The sequence below is a fragment of the Vulpes lagopus genome, chromosome 5 (assembly GCF_018345385.1).
Source record: "Vulpes lagopus strain Blue_001 chromosome 5, ASM1834538v1, whole genome shotgun sequence".
Taxonomy (NCBI): domain Eukaryota; kingdom Metazoa; phylum Chordata; class Mammalia; order Carnivora; family Canidae; genus Vulpes; species Vulpes lagopus.
This window is the reverse complement of record NC_054828.1, coordinates 9,027,527-9,046,824: the sequence shown is the minus strand read 5'-3', so window position 1 is coordinate 9,046,824 and position 19,298 is coordinate 9,027,527. Positions and strand designations below refer to the sequence as shown.

The 19,298-nt window shown below is 40.3% G+C and overlaps 1 protein-coding gene across 1 annotated transcript in view; it reads left to right on the top strand.

Annotated features, from left to right (window-relative positions):
• The first annotated feature begins 65 nt into the window (after window positions 1–65).
• GRAP2 (GRB2 related adaptor protein 2) overlaps window positions 66–19,298 on the top strand; it is a 64,430-nt gene continuing 45,197 nt past the window's right edge. The window contains exon 1 of the mRNA XM_041754204.1: window positions 66–283. The gene's annotated coding sequence lies outside the window, so the exon portion shown is untranslated. The remainder of the gene's footprint in view (window positions 284–19,298) is intronic.

Sequence of the window (19,298 nt, the reverse complement as noted above, 5' to 3'; positions counted from 1 at the left end):
CCCTGTATCTGCTAGTTCCTGTGTGGTTTGCCTACAGACTGCAGGGCTGACTGGGGGTAGTTTGGAGGAGGGAGTAAGAAGTAAGGCAGGAGGAGGCATTATTAATGGATCTGTGAACTTGAACCCTGTTTTAGTATGATCCTTGGAAGATAACACAAGGTGGATCTGTACTCTGAAATGCAATAATTTTGATATTTGACTTCATCTTCCTTCTTGCAAGAGAAGATACTATTAATTTGGTGTCAAAGCCAAGACATAGACTCAACCTCCTCTCTTCAAAAAGGTATGTCATTACACAACGTCGGGCCATATACTCTAGAGATCTTGAATAGTTTTATAACTTGCAGGATGTTCTCTATAAGTCAAATCTAATTAAAATGAATCCGATGGGTTCTCTAAATATTGTTTTTTTATATTTTGGTCCATCCACAAAGGTCTGTATGTCTTTTGCTGTAACAATGCTTGGTGTGATGGGATTCAACTTCCAGCAGAAGAACTTGTTCCTTATCCAGTCTAGCACATAAAATTCTCCACTAATTGGCCTCTGAGCCATCTCAGGGAGACTTTAGACCCATTACAGAGGTGAAATCCCACCTCTCCATTGTCGGCACTGAAATCCAATTGAAGGCGGGAATGAAGGTCTGGGCAGCAATGAATGAACATTGGCACTGTAGGGTCAGGATGGCTCTTTTACGTACATTTCTAGTTCTGTCAGTATTTATCATACCTTTACAGAGAATACCACTTTGGATCTCTTTACAAAAAGAAAATTTTATGTTGAAATAGGTTTTGAGAGAGTATTGTCTATCTTTATCTCTTTATTGATAATTAGTGCCAGGTCCCTAAGATGGTGCCCAATTCAGGCATTGAGCTGAAGACAGCTCCTTTGTGCTCTTTGCCCCAACTACTCCTGAATATGGGGGTTGAGTATACCCATGAAGGATTTCACTAAATTAAAAATACCATGTTTACATACGTGGAATGGGTCCTTGTTAATAAGGCATGAGTAACTTAATCTGCACATTACTGAAAATATTCAGCCCCATATAAATTAAGAGGGAAATGTTTAGGATCTAAAATTCTGATTCTGAAGGGGTTGCATGTGCTCATGTTATGTCATCTAAGGGTGGAAACCTCAGGTTGAAGCATCTTTTGTTCTATACAACTGCATTTATCATAGACTGAGCGGTTCTTCAGTGGGGGTCCTCCTTTTATTCTTATTTTTGGTTTCAAAAAGAACGTTTAGTGTAAGTAGACTCTGCTTTAACAACCCAGTATTGTTTATAAAACTTCATGTTTATAATGTAATTTTAAGGAAAACCTCTACAAAACCCACTGTTAAATGAAGAACACTGTAAATACAGAACCATCAAAGTACATTTAAATTTCAAGTTTTAAAAACTATGATTTGTACTCTTTTTGAGAACTTTGTTTTTTGTAAAGAGAGAAGGCCTGTATTGTTGAATAAGATCGGACTTGGAGTGTCTCCCATAAATTATAGGCTTATTTTCCCTAATATATTATTTATTTTATTTTTTAAATGACTTTACTGAAGCAGAAGGGAGGAACATTATCTATTTGTTCAGTATCGATTTAAGTAATAATTCTATTGCTACTAAGATATCCTTCTGAATATCTCCCACATCTTATGTCCTGATGAAAATCCCTTTTGTTCTGTTAGTTCAGTTGTTCTATGTCTACTTCACAGAGATACTATGAGAATAAATGAGCTCACTCAGATACGAAGTGCCTTAGGAAAAAAAGCACTCTAAAAATGCAAACTTGTATCATTAATTATTGCTTTGAATTGATCATTTTCTTTCCACTTTTATACAAAATATACCTCATCTCTCTTAGAACCATTGCCTTCTGGAAGAGTTGAAAATGATCCCCGATTCCCACAAATGTATTGATTCTCAGAGTATAATAACACCTGCTGATGCTGGTGCCTTACAGCACTCACGCCTGAACTTGAGCAGGACTTGCCTCTTTTCCTGGATCAAGAAAAATCTACAGTTGTTCAAAATGTGTCATCAAGTGTGATTCCATGAGGAATTCTTAAATAAGTAACAGTTGCTGCTGGATTAGTCTTAGGGCCGGATTCTTCATTTTCATCCTGTCCTAAAAATTCAAAATGTGGTTAAGAATCTTTGTGACCTAAGTTATTTGAATCACAAGATGGGGTTACTTCACTCCCATTTTGTCCATCTCAAGTATTTGCTAAAGCATATCTTCTTGATCTGCAAAGGAAGAACAGTCTTCTTTCTTTCTTTCTTCCTTCCTTCCTTCTTTCTTTCTTTCTTTCTTTCTTTCTTTCTTTCTTTCTTTCTTTCTTTCTCTTTCTTTCTGCCTGCAACTTTAAAATCCTCAGGAACAAAATAAATTTAACACATAAACATTTACAAACATTTATTGGGCGTTCACTATGTATCAGGCCCTATATTAACATGGAGCACTCTTCAATGTTACTATCAGGTTTCAGTAAGGTTGAGCAAATAGAAATTCAGTAAGTGATTTTTAAAAATTTCTTTTTAAATATGCATTCACAAACATTATAGAGAATTAAAAGAAACTGTTACTAAGTACATGATGATAAAAGTCTCACATGCTCTCCAAAGAAGATATAAGATATTTTATGAAGAAAGTGAAGAAAAAGTCCAAACGAAAAAAGTTTGAAGTATTAGTACAACGAATACCTCTACCTTACCTGCTAGACTCACCAACTGCTATCTTTCTGCCATATTTGTTTCATCTTTGTGCATTTCTTTCAGAACTACTTGTAATTTGCAGACAAAGCAACACTCCACTCCTAAATAATTGGGTACACATTTAAGAATAGGGGCATTCTCCTATAGAACCACAACGCCATCATTATACTTAAGAAGACGGACAGTTAAAAAAAAAAAAAAAGACGGACAGTAATTCCGTAATTTCATCTAATACTTAGACCATATCTAACCTTCACCATCTGACCCCCAATTGTCTATACCTTTTAAAAAAATAGTAGGATCTAATTTTTATAAAGAAAAGCACATTTTTGCACTTGGGCTTTATCTTTTTATTTGGTAACCAGATTTTTTTGGAGGGTTAGACCAGTTATCTTGTAGGATATCCCACGTTCTGGATTTGTTGTTGCCTCATGGTGTCATTGAATTTGCTCCTCTACCCCCTGTATTTCCTGTAAACTCCCAGGTTCAGCCTGAGCATCGATTAGATTTCAATTGAACATTTTTTACAAGTCACTCCATATTGCATCTCATCAGGAGGCACATAATGCCAGGTTGTCCCTCTATTTGTGACTCTCGGTTTGATCATGGCTTGAGGTAGTGATCTCACTCCAGGGAGCTCTCATCGTAAAGGTACTTTTTCTGCCTTTCCAATTAACAAGTTCCCTGAGGGAGTGACACTTTGGCACTGTGGTAATCTCTTATTTCCCATCAAATGTTACCTAATGGCTGTAGGTGATAATCCTTGCCGAAATTGACTGATCCATTGGGGACCATATACATTTTTTTGTATAATTTGAAGAAGGTTTGGAAGTACAATTCATCATTTTTAGCAGCAATAGCAGATATGATTGAGTGTGTAAATTCAGATAATAACTCCAACAACAATAAGAAGTAACACTTACTGAGTGCCCGCTATGGGTTTGAGGCCAATCCTCCAGTTACTAACTGGGCCAGATGAGACAAATTAGTCTTTCTTTCTGTGCCTAGTTTCTTAAGGTGCAAAAGGAGAGTAATAGTGGTACCTATCTCATCATATCATTTTATTTTTATTTTTTTTAAAGATTTTATTTATTATTCATGAGAGACAGAGAGAGACAGAGAGAGAGAGAGAGGCAGAGACAGGGGCAGAGGGAGAAACAGGCTCCATGCAGAGAGCCTGATGTGGGACTCAATCCGGGGTCTCCAGGATCATGCCCTGGGCTAAAGGTGGCATTAAACCGCTGAGCCACCCGGGCTGCCCCATCATATCATTTTAGAGCCTCAGTATAGTTGACCCTTGAACAACATGGGTTTGACTATGCGAGTCCACTTACACTTGGATTTTTTTTCTAGAAACATATTTTTCTCATGATTTTCTTTTTTCTAGCTTACATCATTGTAAGAAGACAGTGTATAATAGAACATGCAAAATAGGTGTTAATTGAGTGTTCAAGTTATTGGTAAGGCTTCTGATCAACAACTGTCTTTAGTAGTTAGGTTTGGGGAGAGTCAAAGGTTATTCAAATATTTTTGACCCTGGAGGGTGGTGCCCCAACCCGCACCTTATTCAAGGGGCAACTGTAATTTATACATGTAAAGTCACTAAAATGATGTCTGTATCATTTGCCAAGCACTGGTCTATTCCTTTATAGATATGAACTCATTTGCTTTTCATAAGGGTGCGATGAAGGATAATGATATTATCCTTCTTTTGCAAGTGAGGAACCACAACTGCAGAGAGGATAAGAAACCTGCACAAAGTCACTTAACTAGTATGTGGTAGAGTCTGGATTTGAACCCAAGCAGTCTGACTCTAGAGCGTTCTCTCCGAAGACTGGCACATGTAATGAGAAATGACACAAGTGGAACTGAATGGTAAGCAGTAACAGAACCTCGCACCACCACCACTCAGATTTTAAGTTACTCCACGTTATTGAAAATCTGGTACCATTGCTACCAAAATACATATTAGGTTTTGTTCTTCTGAATGATAATACTACAGATGAGTGTACTTACTGCATTTATATAGCTTAAGGCTCTGTATGGGAAACTTTAAACAAAAGATATCACTAAGAACTGAAAAATATAGAACTATGAAGGAATAGGAAAGAGGCACACAGAAAGGAATAATACAAGAGGGGAATTATGAGTCCTCAGAGCCGTGGGGCAGGAGATGATATTTTGATATAGTCAAGAGGGAAAAAAATCCCTCTCATTTTTCACATTCCTGTACTGTATTAAGATGTTACCACTAAAATGCAGGAGTATAGCCATTGTCAGATTTATAAAGGACCCCACTGGATTTCTTTATGGGACGATGGATGAGTCTTATAAGTAGGTAGCTTTCCTGGTTGGTTATCTCATACGCTCAGATATCGCAGAAGCCAGTCTCTGCTTCTGAAACATATAACTGTATACAGAAAAGGCCTTACAAACCAGTATCCATCCCTACCCCTTCATTAGCATTACAAAAGGGCTGTAGTGCCGTCTTATCCACTTCCTCAAACGCTGTTGCAGAAAGCTCTCAAGTGTAATTTTCTAAACAGAACTAAGAATAAATGAGAAAAAATCCAACATTAATAACGTTTTTATGCACTTCGAACACAAGTCATGGCTAAATTGGTCCTGCCTTTTTATGTTTTTTAATGAAAAGCAGCCTAATTGATCATTGGTCATGAATAATACTTTTTCATTTGTTTTTCTCCATACCGCTCAGCCTTGTAGAACCATGGGCATAATGTGGCAGCCTCCAAATGGTTTATGATTTGTGTCTTTTGTCTAGTGCTTTATGGGAAAATACTGGAAACAAAGTGCTGAGAACTCAGTAGGAACTCAGTAAATAAAAAGTAGATACTTCTCTTGTTAAATACGACCTTAAAGAAATCTCTTTCAGATAACTAGGAAATATTATTAGGGAAGTAGGAAAACAAAAACCCTGGTTGGTTTGGAATTTGAAATTTCTGTTCATCATTTTATAGGCCATATATATTTAGTCCTCTATGGAACAAAATGTGAGGTCAGATTAGCTTCCCTCCCCCAAGTAGATTTATGTTCTAAAAACATGGATTATTGAATCAGTAAGGGCAGCGGGAAAATCTCAGCCATGACCTTTTAAGTTGATTATAAATATGTTGATACCCATAGCACACAGATTGTCAGCTACACAGTTAGGAAGCTGAGGGAAGCTATAGAAACTCCCCAGGGAGAAAAAGAAAATGTGCTTAGCACTCAGCCACATGCACCTTTATGCAGACTTTCTAGTGATCCATGAATCCCCCACCTGTCGGTGACAGGAAAAATTTCCTTTATCTGAAGTTATTTTACCCTGAGCCTTATAAAGTCTTTCAAAAGAGTTTTCACACGTTATCTCATTTGATCTTTGAGGTAGACGCACTACATATTTTACCTCTAGTGCTGCATTGTGGGAAAAACAAAGCTTGAGAATTTAAGTGGCTTTCTCAAGGTCATTTTGCTAACATTCACCAAGACTTAAAACCAAGGCTTTGAAGTTGATACTCAGGGCTCCTTCTATCACACCGTGTTCTGGAGATGCAGGAACCCTTGATGAGCTTCTGGAAATCTGAAATTTGGCTCTACTGGAAACTACCTGCATGACTCTTAACATTGTAACTTCTTACAAGACATTGTAACTTCTCTGGGCCTCAGTCTACCTCTCGGTCAAGTGAGAGATTAGACTCTATGTACTCTGAAGCCCTTTGGATTTTGTTCAAACTACTTAATCCCACTGGGCCTGAGAACAAATGACCTTTTCTGCAATAGATGACAAGACCTTTTACCCTTCCCTGTAGGTCGTAAAAGCTGGTGTCCAGTTTGCCATGGGTTCCTTTGCAATGTCCAAATCCTGTTAGAAGCTATAAACATAATAGTGCTTTTGTGGGCTGCTTGCGTGTCGTTCTGCTGGTTGCTCATTTTCCTGCAGGGCTGAATGCCTCACAGTGAATTTGCTTTCTGTGCTCTGCATCAGACAGACTTACCATGATTATTTATTATCCCTCTTGGGTAGTTCAGAGTATAATATGGAAATAAATAATGATGATGGACTTATTTGGGGCTGATAAACCTTATCCTTCTATAAAGGTTATTTCTCTTGAAGGACCTAAACCTTCCATCTGATTTTTCATTATTAAGAGTTATTTCTTTTAATGTCCCTGAAATGTGCTTGGAAATTGGAGACTCATAAGAGGGCCTGTGGTACTGAGCACAGAAGCCTTGAAAGAAGGAAGGACATGACCAAGCCCTTCACTTTGGGGGCTAGCTGGAGTCTTTGGGTCAGTCTAATTAGGACAAGTTTAGTATTAGCATTTGTTTCAGATTTATAAAAAGTGTCCATAGCATAAGCTGCCAAGTACACAAAATCCATGATATAGTCCCAGCTTAATTCTGAGTCTCTCTGGAAAGCTAAAACAAGCAGAAAATTCTCATGCTTTGTGTGTCAGTTGCTAGATAGAACCCCAGAACCGAAGGTCTGCTCCACATGGTAGGAGCCACCCTGTTCTTGGCCATTGGACTAGTCTGGGCCAAGGACTATTTATTGGCAGGGAGAGGCTGGCGACCTCAGTAATCAGGAAGGTTGCCACAGAGATTTATTTGTGATTCATAGCCAGAGATATGAAATTGGGGGTCCTGGTTCCTCAGTCCTTTTGCTTTTTCAATTTTCCAAGTGAACTTCAGGCTGGCGAATGGAGCTATAGCAACTTCTCATAGAGAAGGGCATAATTTGCTCAGTACAGTGTCAGGTCACTGACTGTGGGAAGAAATACGGTCCAGTGATGAGAATAACAGAGAATGCAATTAGCTCCTATGTTCTGTGCTCTTTCCTCAGCCTTATGGATGATGCAGTATGCTTCATTCCCTCCTCCGTCCTTGAGTGAAACGATACCATTCTCTAACCTGCTACGCGGGACACTTGGGAAGAGACATACATTGTAACCCCAAAAGCACTTTTGTACCTTTGATATAATAGAAGTATGCAATATTTCATTTATAAAACGCATAACGTGGTGCTTTCTTATTTAGCCAAACCCATTTTGTGGCATATCTCTCTCTCAGACCAATATTGTTAAGCAGACTACTAATTCACTTTATCCACTAGATACTGTAGGATGTTGTGACTTGGCACTGGTACCCTGTAAATACCCAAATAAACAAAGAAGGGGTAAGTGTGAAGCCAAAAAAAATCCCCTTGCTGGAGAGCGATTCTCAAGGCAGATGGAGCTCTTCCATAGTAAACTTTGTGTTTTGGTTCTTTGTTTTTTTGTGTGTGTTTTTTTCCAGCATGGATATACAGTTTTTATTTTAAAACGTAAGATGTAGGGAAAAATAAGATTTATTACACAGACAACCTAACTGTGTCAGCTCAAATTATTTCATAAAATGAAGGGTCAGTTAGGTGCTATTATCATCAAGAGAGCATGCTAGAAGGCTCTGTCATGTAGATGCCATAAAAAATTACCTGTTTGGTCACTTTAATTCGTCTTTGGGCTCCTGTCAGCAGACACCCCTTCAATCCCCAAATCACAGTACCCAGATATACTGAGAACACTTAGGATAATAATAAAAAAAAATAATGGGTTCTTTCCCCTAAGGAACATACAAGCCATTAGGGAAATTGAGTAAATGAGCACTATAGTGCATTGCTTATGCGGAGAAGAACAGAGCAGGTGGGGCAAGGAGGGCTTTGTAAAGAGGGCTTCCCGAGGGAGGCGCACCTGCAGGGGAGAGATGTGGCTTGACAAAGAGATGTAAGTGCAACTACAAATTTGTATCGTTCACAGAAATCATAGGAGGAACAGAGTCTTCTTTGCTGGTGATCCGTTTATTTTGCAAATGATAAGAGTTGAGAAGGCTCCTGTGACATTTTTTTCCTTGAGGAGCCAGAAATTAAATTTCTGTCCCTGGACACTGTTCCTCAAGCTCTTTTCCCACCTAGCTGGCTCTTCTCTCACTTCCAGTTATGTCTCTCTCTAAGTCTTCTTCTTTAAGCATCAATATCTTTGGTTCTTTTAACTACTCTTCTAAGATGGGGTTTTGCATGCTGTCATCATTTTAAGGTGCTCACCTCTGAAGGACTCCAGTTTATGGATCATGGTGCCAGAATGGGATAGAGCTCTCCAGGGGGCCATCTAACAAATGCAGAATACAGCGAAGTTGTTGCCTCCCTTCCTCTATGCCTTATATTTCTATTAATATGGCCCAAGATTGCATTAGCCTTTTTGGCATTCATGTCACAAGGCTGACTTATACCGAAATTGTGGTCCACTAAAACTCATGAGTTCTTATGCATTACTATTAAGCCAACTCTTCCTTATTCTGTACTTATGCTATTGATTTAAAAACAAACAAGCAAACAAAAAACCCTAGGCACAGAGGTTTAAATGTAGAGAAATTTATCCCTCTCGTACTAAGTCATATTGATAACAACCTATTAAAATATTTCTAAGCTAGTGAATTAGTTCTCTCTCCTAGCAGGGAGTATTTGAAAGCATAGCTAGTCTCACACTGGATCCCCCCTGGAAGAGGTCTCCATAGAGTCAGGACTTTATTTTCTCCTTCCTATCAAAAAATCCTCTGCAACCGTGGACAAATCTACATCTTTAGACAAACAGGTGAGCCTCCATCTTTCTGGCTATAAAATCAGAACAAACATGAATGGCCATTTCTTTCCCAAGGATATACGACAATGAGTCAGATGTCTACAAAACTCTAAGTAAAAGTTACTCAGAGGCTCTATTATGTGACAGGAGGAAATTTTATTTCAGGCTCTCAGCAGCTTTGGGAAGATTTGATTATGCTTACCGCCATACATTATAGTAAATAACATTCATTTTTACAACTGTTTTAAACCTGGAGCTGAGTGATCTGATTTTGGGTTAGAGTAACATCATGTGATGTCAGTACAACTTCAGTGCACAATTATCTGTAATTTCAGTAAACATGATCACATACCTGTTTCATGGCAAGGCCTCATCGAAAGTGACTCTTCTCTCTCCTTCCCCTCCCCCCCAGCCGCATCCTCAGCCCTAACCCCTTCCGTTAGTAAAATAAGGACTACCAAAACCTTGAAGCTTAGGTTTCTGTCAGACCTTTGGAAACTCCTAAAAGTCTTGCCAAAAGAACTTAGCTGTTCATAGGTTTTCTTTCATGCACCAAAGAGGAGAACTCACAGCTAACTTGTATAACTTTTATAATTTCAAGCTAATAGAAATGTTGCATTTCAAAACCCATTCCTGTGAGAGGTTTTGTTCTTAAATAATGGTTCTGGGAACACGCACATTTTTCTAATCTGTCATTCTGATGCAAATTTTAAGGTTGCTCCCATGACCTTGTAATCATCAAGATTCAAAGATTCCTCACCCTTCCCTCTCCCCAGTGTTTTTGATCTGGGGTCTTGCTGCTTAGCTATTCAACCACCAGTCAGTCCAGTTGATACCACCTGGCAGCCTGTTACAAATGGGGATCTCAGACCCTGCTTCCAGCCTACTGAATTAGAATTCAAATTTTTGAAAGACTCCCCTGGTGATTATTATGCACACTAAAATATGAGAAGAACTGACCTAGGGTGCAAGGTTTTCACCCCACATTACCCAGCATCCATCTTGTGTCGTAATACAGTTCTAAAATTCCATTTGGTATTAAGAGTTTAGAGTTATTCTTTACAATTTTACCAGATTTAAATACTTTATGCACACCCAGCTATTTCTCAAAGTATATATAACTGGCTTTAAAATACTCGTGATTTTCTAAGTTCTTATAGAACAGAAGTCCTCAGTAGGGAGAGGTTTGACATCCCCTCATTGCCAGGGGCATTTGGCAATGCCTAGAGACATTTTTAGTTGTCACAATTTGGGGTGGTAGTGGGGGGTGCTACTAGGATCTGGTGGGTGGAGGCCAGCGATGCTGCTCGGGATCCTACAATGCACAAGACGGTCCCCACAGCAGAGACTTAACCAGCCCCAAATGTCAATAGTAAGAACCATGGAGAAACCCTATTACAGAGGTATATAGTTGTAGAGAAAGATTCAGATGTGCAACCATACATTATAAGAACGCCATAGGAAAGTGGAGCCTCGTGGCCCATCGTGATATAACCAAAGAACAGATGGGCTGTCAGTGGCCTTAGTGATAATGTAAGGAAGGGAGTGGGGGATCCAGCCACAAGTGAGAGGAGACACCTAGGACAGAGGGTCACCAGTGCTCTGTGCACAAAGACAGTCAGGTTTAGGGAACAGGGATGGGATTCAGAGACTAGACACCAGAGATGAACTGAGGGGAGGGGTGGGCTGGAGAGACACAAAGCTTGAGTCCTAGAGTAGATACTAGATATGATCCCAAAATCATGTTAGGCCTGGAAAACAAGAATGGATTTCAGGTGTTAGCTTGGGAGTACATGGTGGATTTCAGGTAAATCCAGTAAAACAAGGACTTAGGAGCAAGACAAAATCCCATTCGCTAGAATTGGGACACCTCTGAGCCAGGGCAGCAGCAGGGGGTGACCTGATCTAGAGTTAGCCAGTTATTCAGCCACAGTGAACTTCTTAAATCCCTCCCAACCCAGAAAAGGTTTAGTGCTGAGCCTACGGTATGGTTGACTTGCAGGAAGGGGTCAAGTACTTCCAGTTATAGAGAAAGGTAGGCAAGAATCAAACCAGGTCCTGACAGTGGCTGGTAAAAAAATCATGGGATAAGAACTGGAATAGAATCTATGACGTTCTTGGGTCATTTCCCTGCTGTACCACACCTAAATCACTTCACAAAGATTATCTACTTTTCAACTGTAAAATTTCTGGGGAAAGATTTCTTAAAGATTGTGTTGATGCCTTATAATCCATCTAAGTAAAGCTTTCTTCCCCATTCCTAATCCCAAATCCTCTTCCTGGGATGTATATTGGCTTTCTTTTCATCCCACCAGAGAGGCTTTGTGCTGAACAACTACGTCTGGAATGGCCACAGGCAGCCTTCCCCTTTCTAGGGTAGAGAATCTCCTGATTGCGTTAGCACGGGCCCCCTAAGATCCTCTCCCCAACCTCTTCATCCCTTTGATATTCTCTGGACCCTCTCTAGGTCCTGCCTGCTTGTGATAGTCACCACCAGAATGTATTTATTAAACATACACTGTGTGCTGACTACCCTTTTGACAATGGAAGGCAAAGAAGAGAGAATCTAAAAGAATACACATGGTTTTGTGTTGGTTTTTATTAGTCTCTCTTTTCTCTCTCTAAGAAGTTGTTGATCTTTGCTGAATTCATAGTTCAGTTGGAGAGACACTCCATAGGCTAAGTTCCATTGCCACATTTTGGTTGACCTGCAAATGTTTTCACTGTGACCCTCACCTAAGGACAATAGAGTGTGCTATCATATGAAATAGCTCTGATGTGAATTTAGCTGTAAATAAAACTGAGATAAATGCATTTGTTCAGTTCCAGAGAAGGCATTATACTGCCATGTGGATTTTGTTTCAAATGAGCTGCAAAACAAAATTCTTTTCCATGGAAAGGGATTTATTCAACTGAATCCACTCACTTTGCTGCAACTGGATTAATTTCATTTCACATCATGTCTCTAAGTAGAAAAGTAAACTGATTTGCTTCCGGCTAAATGGATATGTTGATGTATCCAAAGTCAGTAAGGCTTATTCCAACTAGATTACAACAATCATAGTATCCTGGTTGTTTTAGCTTCTATCAAGTAGTTACAAAAGCGCACCAATTCCGTATGTGAAAAGCAGTTTATAAAGTTACCATAGAAGGAGATGTTGCAGAATGAGAGAGAACATAGATGTGACAAATGAGATGATTGTTCCTCCCTTCCTCCAGAATGAACCACTCTTTTGCTCCTCGGTGTTATAAAAAATATTCATTTTATTCTATACCCATGTTCTAAAACCCATCATTTTATATTTTTGAATTGTGCTGCTGGCATTGCTCAAGATACATATCCCACTTGCGACTAAATAGGTTTTGACTATGGGCTTGCTGAGTGCTCAGTACTGTGCTAAGTACCACCAACCACCCCATAATGGACCACCATCCCACACTCACTCCATCTTCTACCTTCTTCATCACTCTCATTTCCAAAACCACAATCCCGTCGTCCCCTGTGACTCTCAATCGCTATCTATCTCGAGACCCTTTCTTTCATTTCTCCCAAATTGCTGACTTTATCCTGGTGTGCACTTCTAACACAATAAGGCTGCTAGTGGAAATTTTTCTGATTTCTATAGCTAGTAGTTTCTATAAGTAGTAGTTACTTTCAAAGGAAATAGCTTGCAGAGATGAGCCTGTGGTGTCACAGGGATGTTATATGGATCAAATGTAATCATGTGTATAAAAAAGCCATTTAAAAATTGTAATATGCTCTCTAAAGGTAAATTATGACTGTATTACATAATTTTAGGGTTTAAAAAGCAGCTGGATGACATATAAAAATTCAGTAAGACTCAGTAGCAACTTGCTAATTGGAAACAGAAACGAGAGAATTTAGGGCATCGACCCCTCCATCAATAAGCTAGAAGCCGTCAACATTTTTTACAGGTAGAGCACAACCATTTCGTTGAGAACATCCACTCAGTTCCAAGGACCATTTCTGTTCACCTTTCTGGAACAAGGCCTCCCTCTTGCTTGAGATACCCCATCTTCCATATGGCTATCTTCTCAAATCCAAGCCAATCTTGAAGGGCTAGCCACAAACCTACCCCCTGTCTCTAGCCCTTCCCCAGACAGAATTAATCTCTTTCTCCCCAGCACTCATGTTACCCTTATGTTAGAATTATTTATGTGGGCATCGATCCCCTCGAATGGAGCGTGATGTGCTGCAGGGCAGGCGTCATGTCTGTATCTGCCAGGCTCTCCCCTCCTCCACCAGTAACAGCTCAAAGACTGTGGCCCAGGGATAAAAGGGGATTCCACATACCAAAACTGGCCTCCAGAAAGGTTTTATCTCAAAGGGTGGTCTCAGATATGGAAATGCTTTTACTTGAGCAATTAGAGTCTGTAACAAAGACAAGAACTCTAGTAGGAGTGGTGGGTACATCCAGATGTCTTCTTGTCTCTACTTTTCTGTACACTTGAAAATCCTATTTAAAGGTTACCGAGTTGAGTAACTTTGATTGTCACTTGATTTTCAGCCCTAAAGTTTTCCTGTAATTTCAATTATAAAAATGATCCCAACTTAGTTGTATTTTATCTTCTGAATGTGGTCCCCCCTGAAATTGTTACTTCTTAGACTGTGCTTCACACAGTGCCATACTGCATCACACCCTTATTGAAAGGACCTCCTTGCGCAGAGTGAGGGGCCCTTGGAGAATGCAATGCACCACTTTTTAGCACATTAAAAAAAAAGAAAAAGAAAAAGAAAAATCCTGGAGCTGTTTTGTTATTTTAATTCTTTATCTTTGGCAGAGCACAAAGTCGTTTTAGGAATCCTCTCTAAAACGATTAGCCATATGACTATTGGCTAAGTCCATAATTGGTGTGCAATAAATATTTTAAAAATAGATTAAAATACTATGCACTTCAAAGTGAAAGATAACTTCAGCTATTTAAAACAGAGAGCTATAGGTATAGTTTCCAATTGTTCCTCTTTTGTGTTCATTAGAAATCACAGAAAAATGGGAAGATGGGGAAAAGTTCTGACACTGTTATGGAAACTGCATTGATGAGAGCAGATTGTAATTTTGCATATAGTGATTTTGATGCACAATTATTTGAGGGATTTATTGTCATCACAGCTTAAAGCCGTGTTGTTACTGAATAGGAGCTTGGCCCAGGGCCCTCATCTGATACCAAACTCTCTAGCATCACTTCTGCTTTTTCATCAGCAGTCCACGCCTCCTCCCCTCTCAAACTCTGCACTGCAGTCCTGGCACAGACCCTAACCTAAAACTCCAGCCAATTCCTTAACAACATACTTTCTCCCCTTCACCTGCCAGATGCTTCTTGTTCTCAGACACAGCTCCCTGAAATCAGGGGCTTTCGATGAGTTAAAAAGGGAAATATAGAATTACCTAGCTCTACCAGTATTTTAAGTGTTCTTGTAGACTTAATGAGAGCTCTTGTACAAAACCACTTGAACTCTTTCTTAAGATATGCTCATTTTTTTTTCTCTCTTTGATTGAACTGTTGACCTTCTGGATATAGGACTAGTTATTACCTCAAGTATGTTTGGAACTATTCTTGCCCTAACCATTCTAAAATGTAATTAGCATTAAGACATTATTGTAGGAGCACATCCCCTCAGTCTGGGATCTCATTAGATAGCACGAACCGAACAGAATATTGTGTATGCTCCACACTCAGAGAAAAAAAATCTCTAAGAAAAATCTGTGGCATTGGGGGAAAAGTTAAAACTGGTGATTTCATGAACCCTCTTTTGCTCATTTATTTGATTTGTCTAAGGATCCAAACAGAGCGAGGATTGTGGTTCTTCTGTTTGAAAAATGAAAGCAACTCTTTTCTCAGAACTCTGCTTATGCAATGTGGCTGTTCTCACAGCTCCGGGACAACCCAAACCTAAATAATCCATTTTAGAGCTTTAGCTCTTCCCTCTAAGAAATGAATCTCATTTTAAGGCATGATCCCATTTACCCTTGTAGCAACAGATGTTATAGAGAATGAATATTCTCCAGGAGGTAGTTAACCAAGATGCAAAAACTGAGGCCCAAGCAGGTGTAATAGAACTAATGGGTTATTTGCATTCCTCCTTGAACATGCCCATCTCTTCCAGTAGAAGATGCTTTTTATTTTCTGAGTTGAAAACCGTTTCATGCTTCCTGTTGGTTTATTTCCTAACTCTTGGATCAATCCCAACTGTCACGAAAGCTTATATGAATAATAACAAAGCTCTTCATTTCTGGGGGTCTTAAAGGTTATCTTTTCTAGTTCATTGCAGGGCACTTTTGATGCCCTCACTGAGCCCTGAATGCCTGGAATCTTCAGGAGAAAGCTTGCCTGATCCTGCCATTCACCTCCTTTATTAGTCTGTAATGTGTTTTAGTGTGCAGAGATATGTCATATGAACAGTAATTTCTCATTATCATAACAACATTTTTCCTTAATTGCAAAACTATATCTGACCTGAATTTATTCTTGTCCGTGGCTTGTGTGCACAAGCAGAGTCTTGTCTGCCTCTACAATCTATTAATAATGTATTAATTAGCTTCCCAGTGCTGCCCCAAACAAGGAACAGAAAGGATTTATCTAAATCATGAAACATGAAATGAAGCTAACACTTTGTTAATTACATTTTAAGGGCAGTCTTGCCATCAGGCAGGAGAATGAAGTTTATGCCTAATTTTTGAGAGAAAATAGTGGAAAACAGCACTCAATTAAGAAAACATTTGTTTAGCACCTACTGTGCGCAAATTCTGAGTGGCAAAAGGGGCCAAGACAAATATAATTGGCCAATTTAGTTCTAGAGTCATAGTTAAAAGGCAATAAAGGGCAAAGTAATATAAGTGTTTTGATTAGTGCCCAGTTAGCTTAAATATATTAGACTGAACTGTATGAAACTGACAATGTCTGACCATTTTTCACCAAAAGAAGTGGCAATTTCATATGATTCAACCTACTATCAATATCAACTTTTAAACTGTACCAGCTCCTAAAACATTATACTGTTCATTTTCTTTCCATTTTCTTAAATTATTCATTTCAACTTAAAGCTGTCATTATTGGAAAATCAATACAAAGTAAATACAGGTCAGAGATTTGACTCCTGTTTTTTATATTTATTTATTTTTGTGGGTTCAAAATTAACATGTACTTTGCAGCTCTAAAGTGTCTGGTTATATTAAATGTTTTTCTTTATTTGGTTGAAAGTCATGGACCCTGCTACCTGCCCTTCCATTACCAACTGTTTTTCATGACATTCCCATTGTGATCTTCATGCAAAACCACCATCTTCATTCCCTACTTTTCTGCAGAGATAGATGTTTGATTGCAGAACACTGCACTTTTTTTTGAAATATTTCTCTATAGGAGATTAAATCTAATGCCTGGTCTGCCCCCAAATTACAGGTTACTGAGAAGTCAGAATAGGTTGCCATCCATGTATTCCACTAAATCAATTCTTTTAATTCCTTCAACATTTAACAAATAGGTACCAAACCCTTATTTTGCATAAGCACTGGAGTTGGACCTCTGCCAAGTATGAAGTCTTATGAACAAAGATGTATGCAATAATATAAATACAAATTTAATGCTACCTAAATAGCTGGCACCGCTCCAAGCACTTGCCTGTATTCCTCTATCTAACCCTACCCAAGGGGGTGGGTACCATTGTCCTATCCATTGTAAAGACGAAGAAACGGAGACCAGAAAGGTTCAATGAGCTTCTGGAACCCAAGCGTTTGTTTAATCAAGGCACCGATACTTTGTATGTAGTCATTGTCAGGACCCAATGTTAAAAAGGAAGTGCTTCTCCCAGACTATGGATTCAAAGTCTGACAAATTTGCAGTGTCTGCTGATGCCCTAAAATGGTTAAGAACCAACCCCAGCCGATTTGTGTATACTCTCAGAAAACATTGCCCCCCTGGGTCTCCTTCCAGCTCAGGACCCTTCGCCCTCCTTGGTCTCCTGCCAGCTCGGGACACTAGCACATCCCCCCCTCCCCTCCCCCCCCCCCCCCCCCCCCCCCCCCCTGGCCCTCGGCACACACCGGGACACACGTGCTGACCAACACATTCTTGCAGAGTCACATCTTAACCCAAATCTTATCACAACCCTGCCCGAAGGCCAGGCACTATCGAGAAAACGTTCACTCATCTTCTTCCCGTTAGGCCCCATGTGTGAACACTGATAACAGATCTAAATTCGAAGAAAATCAACAGAAGTCATCTCAGTCAACCTGAAAAGTGTAGTGACTCATTCACACCCTTTCACAGAGCTCCTACTGGGCTGCCCTGGTTCCCCAGAACCAGCCCCAGGCCTCCCGCACACGGCGGGGAGCGCAGCGCACAGCGCGGGCCTTGAGCGCGCTCCCCTCCGCGGACCAGAGGAGCCCCGACTCCTGCCGCTCCAGCTCCGCATCCCAGCTGCTGGCCCGCTGCCCCGCTCGGCGGGCCGCCCTCCCCGCTGCTTCTGTCCCCCGGGCAGGCGAACCGCGGTTGCCTTGGAACCGATCGCAGGGAACAAGATGCTGACTTTTCAGCCACGAGAGTAAATTCCATCCCTCTGGAGCGACAATCATAACATCTCAATCTGACTCGACTTACGTCTGCTCCTATAAACCGCGTGTGCAGACTGCAGAAAACAAAGCAAAACGACTCAACATCTCATTAGAAAGGAGCTGGTAGGCCAACTCACTAGAACAAAGCAAAGCAAAGCAGCATTCGAATTTCACTACACACACATACACACACACACACACACGCACGTGCACATGCATGGTGTAGTGAAGCCCCTGAGACAGCAAGTTGCACTGACAATGAAGGACGGTTTATGTAGTGAAGGATTTTCTTGTTCAAATTTAAATGAGCCCCAGGAACTTAACTGAGATAACCTTGGGGTCTCCATCCGGAGACGAAGGTCTGGCTTCTAGTTCTGCCTCCCAGTAAAGCAGTGAGCAGAGTAGGTGAGAGCAAGGGGCTCAGGGGTCAGACAGCCCTGCGGGAGATCTCAGCACCACCAATTTTCCAGCTGTGCGGCCCCTCTCACCCCCCGGGGGGTTGGAGGGGACTTGCTTAACAATCGGTAATGGTGCCTCCACTTCCTCACCTGCAAAATGAGAGTAACACAAGCTAAACTAACCTGCATGGGTTTGTCCTGAGCATCGGGTGAAAGAACACATGGGGAAAGGTTTAGAACAATGCCTGGCTCTGAGTAAGCCCTCCACACATGCCAGTTATTTGTAATAGTAACTTGAAATGAGTTCTGTCACCCACTTGAAATTGAGTTCTTTTCTGTTTTTAACTTAAATTTTGTAGCACTGTGATCTCATTTTTTTCTTCTTTTGTGTGCATGCAGAAGGAGGATGTTTAGCCGTCCTTGGAATACAATCCCTTCCTTTCATTAAGAACCATTATTAAGTCTCTTCAAGTCTCTCTCCTGCAGTAAATGATCCACATTACTTAATTGTTCTGCTTTACATGCTTAATCATTTATTTGAATTTCTCAGCCATCCAGATTTGGTACACACAGAAATATCATCTAGGAAACTTTGATTTTGAAATTCCTTATCATCTGCAGCCTGTGAGCTTAAATATTTAAAATCCATTGTTCAGAGTTCTTTACCATATTGTTCAGCTGGCTCTCCTCTGCCTTCTGCCACAGTCCCCTCGTTCTCAACTGCATAGCTCAGCACAACCCAAAACAGAAGAGACCATAGGTCATTCATTCATTCATCCAGTATTTGTCAAGGGCCTACTACAATGCCAGGCACTGTGCTGTGTGATAAAATCACAAACAAGACTGTCTCTACTTGGAGGAGTTTACAGCTTGGGAAGGAAGACCCAGAAGTAAACAAACCATTGCGAAAATCTTCCATTAGAATCTGTCCTTGACAGGAGAAGGTGCCAGGATACTCTTAGGGCAGGAGGGAGAGGAACTCAGCTCTACTTGGTGGGCCTGGGAAGG